The sequence below is a fragment of the Lolium perenne genome, chromosome 6, assembly GCF_019359855.2.
Source record: "Lolium perenne isolate Kyuss_39 chromosome 6, Kyuss_2.0, whole genome shotgun sequence".
In the NCBI taxonomy this organism is placed as follows: domain Eukaryota; kingdom Viridiplantae; phylum Streptophyta; class Magnoliopsida; order Poales; family Poaceae; genus Lolium; species Lolium perenne.
The window spans coordinates 186,409,844-186,426,731 of NC_067249.2; the positions used below are offsets into that span (position 1 = coordinate 186,409,844).

At 43.8% G+C, this 16,888-nt stretch overlaps 1 long non-coding RNA gene across 1 annotated transcript; it reads right to left on the bottom strand.

Annotated features, from left to right (window-relative positions):
• Positions 1-923: 923 nt before the first annotated feature.
• Positions 924-3,344, bottom strand: LOC127309411 (uncharacterized). The gene is made up of 5 exons (XR_007857141.1): positions 2,864-3,344; positions 2,311-2,697; positions 2,074-2,191; positions 1,420-1,501; positions 924-1,253 (listed from the first exon to the last, which is right to left on the bottom strand). It is a non-coding gene; the product is annotated as an uncharacterized lncRNA (long non-coding RNA).
• Positions 3,345-16,888: the final 13,544 nt, after the last annotated feature.

Sequence of the window (16,888 nt, forward strand, 5' to 3'; positions counted from 1 at the left end):
AAAGTTCTAAGGTTGTGGATGTGCTGTTGCCACTAGGGATAAAACATCAATGCTTTGTCTAAGGATATTTGTGTTGATTACATTACGCACCATACTTAATGCAATTGTCTGTTGTTTGCAACTTAATACTAGAAGGGGTGCAGATGCTAACCCGAAGGTGGACTTTTTAGGCATAGATGCATGCTGGATAGCGGTCTATGTACTTTGTCGTAATGCCCTAAGTAAATCTCATATTAGTCATCATGATATGTATGTGCATTATTATGCCCTCTCTATTTGTCAATTGCCCAACTGTAATTTGTTCACCCAACATGCTATTTCTTATTGGAGAGACACCACTAGTGAACTGTGGACCCCGGTCCATTCTTTTACATCTGAATACAATCTACTGCAATCATTGTTCTCTACTGTTCTTCGCAATCATTTTCCACACCATACATTTAATCTTTTGTTTACAGCAAGCCGGTGAGATTGACAACCTCACTGTTACGTTGGGGCAAATTATTTTGATTGTGTTGTGCAGGTTCCACGTTGGTGCCGGAATCCCTGGTGTTGCGCCGCACTACACTCCGTCACCAACACTACAAGAAGAACATACATATAACAACGCATTTTTGCGTTGCTAGAGGCCCTAATAAGCGTTGGAAGGCCATTTACCAACGCATGATTGATGCGTTGCCGTTTCTGCCGTTGCTAGGCTCTGCAGCACCGCTTATACATGAGTTGGTAATCAGCAATGAAAAGCGTTGCACCCCAGCAACACAAATATGTATGATTTTGCACTACTTCTAAGCGTTGCTATTTTTGGTAGTATTTACATATAAAAATTCTTCGTGTTTTGCTTTGTGAGTGAAACAAGTATACCAATTACTTTCAAAAAATGTTTCCATTATTAGAATCAAACATGATATGGTGATACAAAGTGAAAAACATAGTACTTTCTTCATTGAAACTCAAAAGTACAACCTGGCTTACAATTATCATATAAAAAATAAAAAACTGAAACTATGAATTTCACTTCTCTGTGTGCTCAGTCTATGCAACATAACTATAAATGATCTTCCACCAGTGCGAGGCTACAGTACTAGTCCCATTATCTCAAGTACCCAAGTTGATGTTTCGCTTTTTTATCCAAGAACCCAAGTTGATGCTTCACTTCTCTGTGGATCTATGTTGAAGATAACGCAAGTAGCCAAGACTTGTATCTGAGATCTTCTTCTGATCAATTTTAGCTTTCCAGCCTTCTGGACTCACTGAAAATATTTTACACAATAATTTATTTTGGATAATAAGTCTATTCAGACTCACATGAAGTAGCATTGTAACATTGATGTCATGACTATAACCTGCTGCAGTTTGTCAAGTAAGAGCTTAATTAAAATGAGCATACTAGAACGAGTAAAGGATGCATCGTAGTACCTTAGAGAAGCATTATGTCTTACGATGCATCGTGCATCCTTTTGGTTCTAGAAATGGCCTCAAGTCTACACTCTACACAAATCTACAGATAAACGAAACAATTTTAGTCTTGAGAAGTAATAAAATATAGTAATGCACATGTAACTTTAATACTTTATCCAAATGGAGCTCCGCACTGATGCATAATAGTAAGAGTGAGATATCTAAACTGTTAGGATTAATCAAAAGAAGATTGGTTATTTCCTAGTAATATCCAAGTCCGTTTGAGTTTAGTTTCCTAGTAGTATTCGTCATGCAGCAGTTACTTGTTTTGAGTACGAAGTGTAGGAATCTAGGAGTTAAGTACTAGTCCGTTTGGACTCCAAGTAAGGTTTGAAATCCAGTCCTAGTCTGACCAGTACTTGTGCAAGTCCATTCAGATCTAGGCTAGTCGTGCTTCCGTGTATATATACACGAGGCTGTGAAACTTTGTAACTTAAGATTTGAAGTGTGCGTTTTGATAAATAATGAAAAAAATAGGGCAGGATACGAGCTATTAGCTAAAAGTTTTCAAAGCATGTCTTGTCATCTAATTTCATGTAATTTATCTGGGAGAAAACCAACATGCGATTTAGAAATTCAAGATAATAACAATGTGAGGACAAAGGAACTTACCATGCTCTAACACAGACTCTGATTACTTTGGGAGTCAATTTGGAATGGAGGGAGTAGTTTTCTATTTCCCACAATTGTAACAATGAAGATTCACATCTCGTCGACATGAACAAAGAAACTGCAAAAGCCCACACGCAGGGACCCAACATAAATTTCAGAACTGGTAAGCATACTTTCAAGTAAAGCTTACTACATGAACACAAATTATAGGATATCAGGAGATGTTAAAGTTGATACCTCATTGTGTCCTGGACCAGGAAAGTTTTTGCTGCACGATCACTCAGGCTATGACCTCGCATAGCATTCACATCAACAAAATCATCCAGGTCTGCATAATAAATTTGCACTAAAGAGAACTAAATTAGAGGACCAGTAGCCAATACGTAACCTAAGTGGTACTACTAATATTTATGGAGTTCTTGAAAAGAATTGGACTGAAATATCTGTCAATCAACAAAATAGTTAATCTAGAAAGGTGGAACTTCGAACATATTCAGCACAACATGGCAGGAGCCCTGAAGTGTGAATAGTGTGGTAAAAATCAAGGAGATACGTCATGTAGTTTAATATTGGGAAAAAGGGGGCTGCCACCTGATGCAGTTGATTGGATCCATGGCATCCGACCTGGGAAAGAGTGGACTTGGTTAAGAAGCAGCCAGTGGAAGGCGATGTGCAGCAAGGAATCAGAAAAGGCAAACATGAAAAGGAAACCATATCAAGTGACGGGATCTGGTAAGAAATTGAAAACCATCAATTGTAATCGAGGATGGGGGAAGGTCTAGCAATGTACCAGTATAGTGGCATCCATCCCTGGCCGGTGATGCAGAAAAGTTCAGCCGTGGTATCCTGCTTGGTGTTGTAGTGACGGAACACCTCAACATCGCGATCCAGGAGAGCAGTTCTTGAACTGGTGCGAGATCAGAGGGTCGTGAACTCGTGATCCACAAGCGCCGTTCTTGAACTGATGCAAGGTCCAAGAATCGCGATCCAGGAGCGCCTTCTGGAATTGGTTCGAGTGCGGAGGACGGGGGCAACTGGATGAATCTGGGATAGTCTCGCACGATCTAATGGATGTGTTCGGGGGGCGGGGTCGTGCGGTATTAGGCATTAATTATTAGGCAGATAAGATGGAGCCAATCCCTCAAAAAAAAAAGGAGAAGATGGAAGGAAGTTACGGCATCTCTCCCTCCTCACACGTACGGGCAGTGGGAACCTGGCTACGCATGATTATTTCGTTGCAAGATATCCGTAGCTATATGGGGGTTCCTGGTGTAGTGCAACAACCTTCACGTGGCCCTTGACTCCTACTGGTTCGATAAACCTTGGTTTCTTACTGAGGGAAACTTGCTGCTGTACGCATCACACTTTCCACTTGGGGTTCCCAACGGGCGTGTGCTTTACGCGTCTTCACTCTGCCATACAGATGGACGGTAAACTGCATCAAGCCAACGAGAACAGCAAGCGCAGAATGATGAACCAGAATGAACCTAGCAATGCACAAAAGTACCGCACCAATTCATCTGGAGGATTTGCCCCAAGATACAACAAGCCACCAGCTCAGTCGTACCGCCCAAACTACACCAACAACAATGGAGGACCCCCAAAGCCCGGAGGCCACAACCACCACCCCAACAACAACAACAACAACAACAACAACAACAACAACAACAACAACAACAACAACAAGAACCAGAATGGTAACAACAACCACAGCAACACTGCCCCAAGGACGGGAAGCAACGATGTCCCCGTCACCCCAAAGGTAAGTCAACGGTAACTTGCTATGAATGTGGAACTGTTGGGCATTGCTCCAATGAGTGCCGCAAGAAGCTTGCCAATACTGCCTCCAATACCACTGCACCTGCCCAGCAACAGCGCCGCTTCGCAGCCAGAAGGACCCGAACAACCGCAACGGCCGTCTCTACCACATGAGTGCCACAGAAGCTAAAGAAGCACCCCAGGCCAAGCAGAGTATGTCTTCCTGTTAACCCAATTTCCCAATCTCTCTTAGGTTCCTAACTTTTCTTAAATCTCGGGACGAGATTTTGTTTAAGGGGGAAGGAGTTGTAACATCCCAAATTTTCCAAACAAAGAAGAAAATGAATTTTCCTTTTTCCAAAAATTGGAGCCAACAAAAACTTTATTTAAGATCTATAATGTGCATAGTGCTCATGACTAAGTGTTGTGAGTTTGGCTAAGATGTTTGGGTGAAGTATTTTGAAATGTTTCTAAACCCTACCCTTTTCAAGTCCAAGGAGGAACAAATAAAAAGAAAACAAATTAGAGTGAGGGCATATGTGGGCTTATGGCTATTTCTCAAAATAAGGGCCTATGCCCTAGTTACCTTACCTAAATGGTTGAAACCATTACTAAACCCCACATAACCCTAAATAAACCCAAATGAACACTTTTTGGATCAAAAAGAAACCAAACAAAAAAGGAAATAAAAGAAAAAGACATATGAGAGCAAATAGCTAATTTTCAAATCTTGGCCTAAGCCATTTATACCTTGTGGAGATGGATGGAAACCACTAGTAAACTTAACCTAACCCTCTTTGAACCCAAAACAAGGACCTTTGGTCAAGGAAAAAAGAAAAGAAAAGAAAAACATAAAATCCACATATGAGGCTATGGCCATTTTTGTAAATCTTTAACCTAGGCCATTTTGAATTGTGCCAGTGGTTGGGAAACATCAATGAACCAGTAACCAACACTTTTGAAGCAAAGAAACCCAAATCAAATCAAAGTAAATAGCAAAACCTAGTTACATGTGATAATGGTCACATGTGGCAATTTTAACATCTTACCCACTTTGAGCCCTTGGATTAAGAGATTCTTAAACCAAACTACCCCAACTCTTTGCACCTCATCCAAGACCTCTTCAAGATGAACACTTTGGTGTTGGCCACTTTGACTAGTTCCTTTTCTATTGCTTATTACAAGGATGAAAAGTGGCAATGTTGAAACAGATTCTAGATTACCCCCAACTTTTAAAATTTTCACAAATCAATTCCAAAATTCAAACCAATGCCACCAATAGTTGCTAAACATTAATTAGATCACTCCTATCCAGAATTTTGGCCAAATACAAACACACATGAGACCTTTGCTTGTCACATTTGTTGATCACATAGAGTAGATTAGAAGTACAACCACTATTCCACCTACTATTCACCACCTCACCCCACCTCTCTTGGCTCATCTATAGTACATTGTACACTAACAACTCCCTTTTGACATCATCAAGCCTAGCCATGATCACCATGACCCAAGATCTATCAAGGACATGGCCTATGTCACTCATTTTGGCATTGATCAAATGTGCACACCCTATCCCTCTCTGGTCCCTATCACCTTGTCCACTACTCTTGCCTCACCTCACTGAACCTAGCAGTACCCTCCTAGCCCAAGAAAAGTACATGGAAGAGCCCTAGCCAGGCCATGCCATTGGCATGCCTATGTCACACACCTCTGCTCCCCTGCCTCCTTTAACTCACCAAACCATGTCCAGTAGACTCTCCTCACTCCCAGGAAGCTTCCTGTACCCTCCCCCTGCCAGATGACGCCCTGCACAGCCCTAGCTAGCCCGTGCCCACGAAGCCAGAACGCGCCAGGACCGGCATGGTCACCACCGTGAGCGCGCCACAGTACCCTGCACGGCCTGGCCTCTCCCGACCCTCTCCCGTGCTACCGCGACCCCCCTAGGACCGCCGTGACGCCGCCGACAGGACGCCCCCCCTCACCTTGGCCTTTTGCGACCTACAGCAGCCGCACGATCGGCCACCACTAGCACCCCCTCGGCCTCCTCTGCCAGCTATAAAACGGAGCCCTCCTCTCACTCTCTGAGCACAGCACCCCTTTCCCCTCCTCTCACTTGCTCTCCTCGAACCTCTCCCCCTTCACATTAGCCACCACGCCGCCCCAATTTCACCACCGGAGGCCGCCGGAGACGCTGAAGACCGAGCCGTCGAATTCGTCCACCTCAAGAGCCGCCGTGACCCTCCCTCGACTCGTCGTCGTCGCCTCGGTCGTTTGTCCGCCTCGCTGACCCCGCTGGACCACGGTAAGACCCCTCCCTGGACCCCCATGGCCGCCAGTAGGGTTCCGACCTCGCCGGAGCTCGTCGCCGACGAGGACGAACCACAGCCGTCCGATCGTCTTTAATCCCACGGCCCCCCTCCACGCATACCGGTTCGGCGATTTAAAACAGCTGACAGTGGGGGCCACTGTCAGGCGGCCCGTTGTGTCCGAAACGCACTGTTGGGCCGGCCCAATTATTTTCCCACCTAGCCCACAGATTTGAATTCCGTTTAATTTGTTTATTTCAAATTTCATACTGGTGCTTGATTCAAAAATAAAAAACTTCAAATCTACTGAGCCAAAATTTATGAACATTATATCTTTAAAAATCTTGTGAAAATATCTAACTAACTACACTGGTCTCACACCTAGTTTTGTTATAGAATTAATATAGCAAAAATAACATGGCAGAGCCTTTTCAAACTTCAAACATTTATTAAAAATCAACCATAACTGATTTTGAGTTGATTCCAACTCTCATAAATCACATTTGATATTGTCTAATTGTTTATGCAAAAATATGACATGGTGCTTCATATGATCATGAGCTAGATCAAAATAGTGGCTATGTGGCCATTTCTAGCCATTTGAAATTATCCAAAATTATTTATTAAATAGTATGAGAGGTATCCTCTCATTTAAATCTTTGTCTCAAGTAATTCAACATGAGTTAATGACCTTGGTCTATATAATCTCATATTGTATTATTTGGTTATATTAATTTTTTATTATGTTAGTGTTAAATTGCATGAGGTGTAATACCCCATTTAAATCATTTTCCCAAATGATATTTATGAAGTGTTGACCTTGGTCAACATGTGTTCATACCTTATTATTTGAGGATATTAAATCTTAACAAGATTCAATGAGAGGAAATTATTTCTCAAACAACATAAATAGAAACCCTAATAATTATTTCAATAAGATGAAATTCTTTTTCTTAAAAAGAAAACAAAGTCAACCAACATATGAATAATGTTGTAATGCTAGAATAGCTTGTGTGACCCCTTTGTGTGCTTGATCTAGCCTTAAGAATTGTTTGGTGATTGTATACCTCGTATTCATTGATAGACACTAGTACCGAGGAGTACCAGGAGGAGGAGGTCTGCTTTGAAGAAGAAGAAGAGAACTTTCACCACTGTACCCCTCAAGGCAAGCTATACTCTTGCAAGTTACCCTAGTGCAAGCTCAACTTGAGAAAGGCACTCATACCATACTACCTTGTGTTTTACTTTACAAGTCCCAGTTTTTACCTCTCAAAGCTTTTTACTTGAATTTCCAAGTCTTACTTTTATAGTTAACTTAAGTCTAGATAAGGAGTTGTGCAAGAACATCAGAGTTAGCCTAGAAAGCTACAAGCTAGTTAGCACCCCTCATGCCTAGTGGCTAGTTGTGGCGACCCCGGAGGTCAGGGCTAGACAAACCCAGATATCACATCTGGCATAAGCCTAACCTAGATCTCTAGGGCCTACAGGGTGAGAATCGGTAACACAACAGTGACTCTACGACTGAAAGCAAATATATTACAACTCTTAGCAGAGTTAAGATCCAAATTTATTACACGCAGAGGTCACTGACCACAAATCAACAAGCAACGGAAAGCAAATTATGTTATCTAGATAACAAGACTGCAAAGGGCCTAAGAGGCCATAACATAAGGCGACGTCCCAGCCCATAAGTCTCAGGCTGCCACCTGAGGAACTCCGAACTACTCGTCGACGTCAAGGTAGAAGCCACCATCAGTTGGAAGGATTTCCTCTGAAACAAAGCATGCAAGGCTGAGTACAGGGACTCAGCAAGACTTAGTACAACCTGTTAGCAAAGCGGGTATGCGAGGCTTTATGTGGAGCTTATTTTGCGGAAAGCCAGTTTTCCTTTGTAAATAGGAGGGAGCAGAAGCTCATCTATTCAGACCATTTTCAAAAAGGGGTAAGAGAGCGATATCAATTCCAGCTCTAAGATCATCAGGTTGAATCCACCGAATCTTCATCATCACCTGAACCTATCACCTAGGATCACCCCCTCGACACCCTGAGAAGGGATCCTTATTCACACATTGACATCAAGTTTTACGATTAGGTTCAAGTTGTCTATGATCACAGAATCCATCACCAAGTCGTCCGTAACCGTGGACACGGCTTTTCGAAAAGATTTACCCTGCAGGGGTGTACAACTTTACCCACACGCGCCGACCGACTCTTAATGCCACTATAGATTAACACACTTCCTTGGTGTGCCGGCAGAGGGTGGTCGACCAAAACCTTTCCCTTACTTCGCCTATTCCATGAGTCAAACTAACTGGGGAGCTCCGTCATCGTAGGTAGCCATTCTCCGAGGCGGTCCCGGTCATTGTGTGCAGGGGATCCAGTTCAATGCCTCCAGCATCCTTCACCCTAGCCACGTCCCTGTATGATGCACCTTTGAAAACCTTTTCCACGCCTTCGCCATGCAGAATGCCAAATGGAACTCGCAAACTAATTGACTCATGGGTAAGCTAGGTAAGTTCGGGCCAAGGGGTTCCCATGGGCCCCGTGTGGCTGTACGCTCAGTCTTGGTTCCGAAGGCGAGAACTCAGGTCCTAGTATCGGCGAGAACGAGTCAAATCACCACATCCCCATGTGGCGGCCCATCCAAGCCTTTAGCATGTTTATTAACATCATCACTGATCTTACCACGTCATCCTGTCAAACTAGGTTCATTCGTAGCTCTGATTCATCAACCAGATGGATCAGACTTCAACAGCTAAGCATGGCTAAGCATAACACATATACGGCTCTAGCGATGCGAACAAGCTCATACCTAGTTTTGCTGGGAGCGGTGGATCAGTAACTCTGGGCTACAAGGATGGAATATGCACACATAGGATATCCACAAGGGCCGATAAAACATATTTGAAGTGGATGCAATATGTAAGAACCAGAAGTAAAGCATTTCGAAACCATATATGAACCAGGTTAGGGCTTGCCTTGTCCCTCGTTGTTCTGATGCTGCTCTTCGGTGGCGTTGATCTCAGGCTCGCGTTCAGTCCCTATCGAGAAGAACCAAATACCGGAAAGGAAGAGCACAATCAAGACAAGGTACCATGCAATGCACATACAATATGATGACATGTCATATTAAGGGGTTTAGGTAACCCTAGGTGCATCGACGGAAATTAAGGGGGTTCGGCTTCGACTCCGACACATGAGAGGGGTCGAATTAGGGTTTCTACTAGGGCTCATAATTAATTGGTTCAAGCATGTATGAAACATGGATAAACAATTAGGAAATGTTTTTCTGATCATTTTGGTATATTACTTGCATTTTTCTGATTTAAAATGAATTAATTATGAATTTCCAAAGTTTAATTCATTTTAAAACAATTTCTGAAAATTATACAAAAATAATAAAAGTTGGACCCACATGTCATGATTTTATTCTTTTCTAAACATTTATGAAATTATTAAAATTCTGACCAGGGGACCCACATGTCATATTATTTCCTATTTAAAGAAATGTAGAAATTAATAACAGAAAATAGAAAAACCAATTTATGGCGTCATGCTGACGTCATCCGCCATGAGCTCAAAATTGAGCTCGGGCTGAGCTCAATCGGCCGTTTTGGCCGCGATTGAGGGCGCGCGTGAGGGGGAAAAGGAGCGCCTCGACGCGCTGAGGCGTTTGGTGGCGGCGCCGCCCGCCTTTGGTCGCCGGAGCACGGCCGACGGCCATGTCTGAGCGGCGGCCGGGGCAGAGGCATGGCGCGACAACGATAGAGAGGGGGAGAGGAAGAGGCGAGGGCACGGGAAGATGTAGCGGCTCACCCTGAGCGCCTTGGCGTGGTCGGCGATGGCCGGAGAAGCTCGCCGGAGCCGGAATCGACGGTGGCCGGCCGCAGTAGGTTAGGGTTTCGTGTGGCTTGCGGCAGGAGAGCGCCGGGAAGGGGAGAAATGGGAAGATAGGGCTCGGGGCGGTGGAAGCACGGCTATATAGGTTGCCGGGGGGGGCGGCGGGACGCATCCGGGCCGTCGGAGCCATCGAGTGGCCGGCGTGCCGCCAGCGACCAGCTTTGGTCGGCGGGGACAATGTGCAAATTTGCACAAAACCCCCCTACGGAAAAGTATGGGCTGGTGGGGTGTTGTTGTTGGGCCACCTGGGCCGTGTTGGGTGCGGCCAGGGGGGAAAAGAGAGAGAAGGGGTGGGCTGAGCCCAGGAAGAGAAGAGAGGAGGGTTTCTCTCTCTTTTTCTAGTTTTTATTTCTCCAAAACTAAACCAAATTCAAATCTGTTTTTGAATAGAGTTTGAAAACTCAAATTTCTAGAGAAGATATTAAACACACATGGACTTGTTGAATAACAACAATGCCATGTTGTCTAATTTTGAAAATCTTGAGAGATTTGAATGAGGAAGAAATAGAGAGGGATTTGCATAATTGGAAAATGGAGATGCAAATTTTGCTCAAACTCAAACTACATGCATGAGATGCACATGAACACTCATTTATTCAAGATAACAAGGTTGGGATGTTACAACTCTAACCCCCTTACAAGAATCTCGTCCTCGAGATTCCTAGATTTTAGAAAAGAAGGAAGGGTACTCAGATCGTAAACGATCTTTTCGTTCCCAGGTTGCTTCTTGCTCGGAATGATTAGACCACTGAACTTTCAGGAACTTGATGCTCTGACGTCGAGTTTTACGCTCGGCTTCATCAAGGATACGAACAGGATGTTCTCGATAAGTTAAATCCTCTTGGAGGTCAAGAGTCTCGTGATCAACACCACGAATAGGATCTTTGAAGCAACGCTTGAGTTGAGACACATGGAAGACATCATGAACTTCAGGAAAGTTGGAAGGTAACTCCAACTTGTAGGAAACATTACCACGCTTGGCAAGAATGCGGAAAGGACCAACATAGCGAGGTGCTAGTTTGCCTTTGATACCGAAACGGCGGACACCCTTGAGAGGAGTGACCCGAAGATAAGCTTGATCACCAATTTCATACTTCACTTCTTGATGATGGCGATCATAATAGCTCTTTTGACGTGACTGAGCAGTTTTCAGACGCTCGCGAATGATGCGAACTTGATCTTCTGCTTCGTTGATTATATCTGGTCCAAAGAACTTTCTTTCTCCAGTTTCGGACCAGTTCAAAGGAGTTCTACACCTTCTGCCATACAAAGCTTCAAAAGGTGCCATGCCCAGGCTAGATTGGAAGCTGTTGTTATAGGTGAACTCGGAAAATGGAAGGCACTTTTCCCAATCATTACCGAAGGATATAACACATGCCCTGAGCATGTCTTCAAGAATTTGATTCACTCTTTCGGTTTGACCACCGGTTTGAGGATGATAGGCAGTGCTGAAGGAAAGACGAGTTCCCATAGCTTTCTGAAAACTTTCCCAAAATTTGGAAGTAAACAAGCTTCCACGATCAGAGATGATCTTCTTGGGAATACCATGAAGAGTGACTATCCGTGAGATGTACAGATCTGCTAGTTGACTAGCTTTTATGTCTTCACGGATAGGAAGGAAATGAGCAAACTTGGATAGACGGTCAATGACTACCCATATAGCATCTCTTCCATTTTTGGTCTTGGGGAGACCAGTAATAAAATCCATGCCAATTTCATCCCATTTCCACTCTGGAATTGATAGAGGTTGGAGAGTGCCAGCAGGTCTTTGATGTTCAGCTTTTACGCGACGACAAATGTCGCATTCAGCAACAAATTTAGCGATCTCTTGCTTCATCCCAGACCACCAAAATCTTTGGCGAAGATCCCGATACATTTTGGTACTACCGGGATGGATGGAGAGGGGTGATTCATGAGCTTCTTTAAGGATTAGCTCTTTTAGATCCGATTTATCCGGTACGACTAGACGCTTACCGAAATAAACGGTACCTTGATCATCAATGGAGAAACACTTAGCAACTCCGCTAGCAATGTTCTTCTCGATCTCGGTAATGCCAGAATCTTGCTTCTGAGCCTTACTGATCTGGTCTTCAAGAGAGGGCTTCACCTCTAGATTAGCAAGGTATCCACTAGGAACAATCTCAAGGTTGAGTTTTGGAAGTTCCTCATAGAGAGAAGGTTGCGCTTGCTTAACCATCAGATTGTTGCAATAGGACTTCCGACTTAGCGCATCAGCAACGACATTGGCTTTGTCGGGCTTATAGTTGATACCCAAGTCATAATCTTTTATGACTTCTAGCCATCTTCTCTGTCTGATATTCAGATCCTGCTGGGTGAAAAGATACTTCAGACTTTGATGATCTGAGTACAAGTCGCAACGATTACCATAAAGGTAAGGTCGCCATTGCTTAAGAGCATGGATCACCGCTGCAAGCTCGAGATCATGTGTAGGATAATTGAGCTCATGTGGTTTCAACTGTCGAGAGGCATAGGCCACCACATGACCATCTTGCATCAACACACATCCGAGCCCTTGGAGAGAGGCATCGCAATAGACAACGAAGTCTTTGCTTGTGTCCGGAAGGACGAGCACAGGAAGCGATGGTCAGCTTGGTTTTCAAAACCTGGAAACTTTCTTCAGCCTTTTCTGACCATTCGAACTTCTTGTCTTTCTTGAGAAGATCGGTCATTGGCTTGGCAATCTTGGAGAAATTTTCAATGAATCGGCGGTAATAACCCGCCAGACCGAGAAAACTTCGAATCTCCTTAGCTGACTTAGGTGTCTTCCAGTCAAGAACGGCTTGAACTTTATCTGGAATGAGTGCAACACCTTTTTCAGTGATAACATGACCAAGGAATATGAGCTCTTTTAACCAGAACTCACATTTGGAAAATTTGGCGTAGAGACGGTGCTCACGAAGTTTGGTTAGCACCAGACGGAGATGTTCCTCATGTTCATCTTCGGTTTTGGAGTAGATCAGAATATCGTCGATGTAGACCACGACGAACTTGTCAAGATAGTCCATGAAAACAGAGTTCATGAGCCGCATAAAAGTGGCTGGAGCATTTGTGAGGCCAAAGGACATGACAGTGTACTCGTAAAGACCATAACAATTTGTGAATGCTGTCTTTGGAATGTCCTCCTTTCAGATTTTGATTTGATGGTAACCTGATCTCAAATCCATCTTGGAGAAAACTGTGGCACCGGACAACTGATCAAAAAGATCATTGATTATAGGAAGAGGGTATTTGTTCTTGATTGTCACTGCGTTGAGCGGGCGATAATCAACAACCAGCCGCGGAATGTTGGTATCTCTCTTCTTGACGAAGAGGTCAGGGCAACCCCAGGAAGAAGTACTGGGTTGTATGAAGTTCTTCTCTTCTAATTCCTCTAACTGCTTCTTCAGTTCAACCAACTCTTCCGGAGGCATACGATATGGTCTCCGGGAAACAGGAGCAGTTCCGGGAACCAACTCAATGACAAAGTCCACACTTCGATCAGGTGGCATGCCAGGTAACTCTTCAGGAAAGACATCTGGAAAGTCACGGACCACCCAGACATCGGAGATTTCTGGTTTAGGTAGGGCTTCAATGGCATATAACTCGGCTTCAGGGGTAAACCTTGCCGATGGAGGTATTGCGGATGGAGCCCAGTACAGAACACTTTTGCCAGAAGGATTGGTCAGCACAATAGACCTAGCTGCGCAATCAATGACAGCTTTATGCTTTACTAGCAAATCCATGCCCAAGATGATATCAATGTCAGTTGACTTGAGGGCAATGAGAGAGGTGGGGAACCACACTGGCCCTATACTGATTATAACCTCAGGGGTAATCCAGATAGTTTGCCAATGAGAACCAGGAGTTGTGATCTCTAGAGGGGAGGGCATTGTCTCGAAGGGTATATCATGCCTTTGTGCAAACTCTTGAGATATGAATGTATGCGATGCTCCAGAATCAAACAGAACTGTAGCTAGGATTGAGTTTATATAGAGCGTACCCATTAGGATGCTTGGATCCTCTTCAGCCTCATCAGCAGAGACATGGGTCAGACGAGCACGACAAGAGGAGGGATCAATGGAATGGATCTTTGGTTAAAGGCCAGCATCATGTACTTAGATTCACACAAAGAGAACCCAGCACAATCCGGGACCTTTGGTTCAAGTCCAAGGGGAAAACACAAATAAAGGGGTAACTACTATATGAGTGACACGGAGGACACTGCGAGGTAGTAATCACAATGTAACTTTCAATAAGCCATACCTAGCTTCAGAAGTATTATTCAAGAAAATTAAAAAGTAAAGAAGGCATCCAAGGTAAGAAGAAACCTTGAAGCCTAAAACAGAATTATGTGGAACCCGCAAAGTAAAAAAGATCATGAGAAACAGATTCCTTGGAAAGGATTCAACAGAATGAGAACATTGACTGAATGGAAGGGACAAAGATCCAGATCAACTGATTTGACTTTAGAAACACTGAGTTAAGCAACCAAGTATGGAGTACTTATTAGAGAAAACAACCCAAACCCGTAGATCCTATAAGTTTGGAAATGACAGGATAGAGGTAAAATCTTTTTCAATCAAAACAAGGTAAGATGACTCAGCATTAGAGTGACACCAGGTAAGGAGTAAAAAGAATCCTATTTCAGATGTTTTTGCAAATACTTTTAGGTTTCAAATAGTTTTCACAACTACTAGACTCAACATCGACCAGTCGAAAGGGTTTCCTATAGGCAGTCCTGCTCTGATACCAAAACCTGTGGCGACCCCGGAGGTCAGGGCTAGACAAACCCAGATCTCACATCTGGCATAAGCCTAACCTAGATCTCTAGGGCCTACAGGGTGAGAATCGGTAACACAACAGTGACTCTACGACTGAAAGCAAATATATTACAACTCTTAGCAGAGTTAAGATCCAAATTTATTACACGCAGAGGTCACTGACCACAAATCAACAAGCAACGGAAAGCAAATTATGTTATCTAGATAACAAGACTGCAAAGGGCCTAAGAGGCCATAACATAAGGCGACGTCCCAGCCCATAAGTCTCAGGCTGCCACCTGAGGAACTCCGAACTACTCGTCGACGTTAAGGTAGAAGCCACCATCAGTTGGAAGGATTTCCTCTGAAACAAAGCATGCAAGACTGAGTACAGGGACTCAGCAAGACTTAGTACAACCTGTTAGCAAAGCGGGTATGCGAGGCTTTATGTGGAGCTTATTTTGCGGAAAGCCAGTTTTCCTTTGTAAATAGGAGGGAGCAGAAGCTCGTCTATTCAGACCATTTTCAAAAAGGGTTAAGAGAGCGATATCAATTCCAGCTCTAAGATCATCAGGTTGAATCCACCGAATCTTCATCATCACCTGAACCTATCACCTAGGATCACCCCCTCGACACCCTGAGAAGGGATCCTTATTCACACATTGACATCAAGTTTTACGATTAGGTTCAAGTTGTCTATGATCACAGAATCCATCACCAAGTCGTCCGTAACCGTGGACACGGCTTTTCGAAAAGATTTACCCTGCAGGGGTGTACAACTTTACCCACACGCGCCGACCGACTCTTAATGCCACTATAGATTAACACACTTCCTTGGTGTGCCGGCAGAGGGTGGTCGACCAAAACCTTTCCCTTACTTCGCCTATTCCATGAGTCAAACTAACTGGGGAGCTCCGTCATCGTAGGTAGCCATTCTCCGAGGCGGTCCCGGTCATTGTGTGCAGGGGATCCAGTTCAATGCCTCCAGCATCCTTCACCCTAGCCACGTCCCTGTATGATGCACCTTTGAAAACCTTTTCCACGCCTTCGCCATGCAGAATGCCAAATGGAACTCGCAAACTAATTGACTCATGGGTAAGCTAGGTAAGTTCGGGCCAAGGGGTTCCCATGGGCCCCGTGTGGTCAGTACGCTCGCCTTGGTTCCGAAGGCGAGAACTCAGGTCCTAGTATCGGCGAGAACGAGTCAAATCACCACATCCCCATGTGGTGGCCCATCCAAGCCTTTAGCATGTTTATTAACATCATCACTGATCTTACCACGTCATCCTGTCAAACTAGGTTCATTCGTAGCTCTGATTCATCAACCGGATGGATCAGACTTCAACAGCTAAGCATGGCTAAGCATAACACATATACGGCTCTAGCGATGCGAACAAGCTCATACCTAGTTTTGCTGGGAGCGGTGGATCAGTAACTCTGGGCTACAAGGATGGAATATGCACACATAGGATATCCACAAGTGCCGATAAAACATATTTGAAGTGGATGCAATATGTAAGAACCAGAAGTAAAGCATTTCGAAACCATATATGAACCAGGTTAGGGCTTGCCTTGTCCCTCATTGTTCTGATGCTGCTCTTCGGTGGCGTTGATCTCAGGCTCGCGTTCGGTCCCTATCGAGAAGAACCAAATACCGGAAAGGAAGAGCACAATCAAGACAAGGTACCATGCAATGCACATACAATATGATGACATGTCATATTAAGGGGTTTAGGTAACCCTAGGTGCATCGACGGAAATTAAGGGGGTTCGGCTTCGACTCTGACACATGAGAGGGGTCGAATTAGGGTTTCTACTAGGGCTCATAATTAATTGGTTCAAGCAAAAAAAATTCGCAAAAAAAAAGCATGTATGAAACATGGATAAACAATTAGGAAATGTTTTTATGATCATTTTGGTATATTACTTGCATTTTTCTGATTTAAAATGAATTAATTATGTATTTCCAAAGTTTAATTCATTTTAAAACAATTTCTGAAAATTATATAAAAATATTAAAAGTTGGACCCACATGTCATGATTTTATTCTTTTCTAAACATTTATGAAATTATTAAAATTCTGACCAG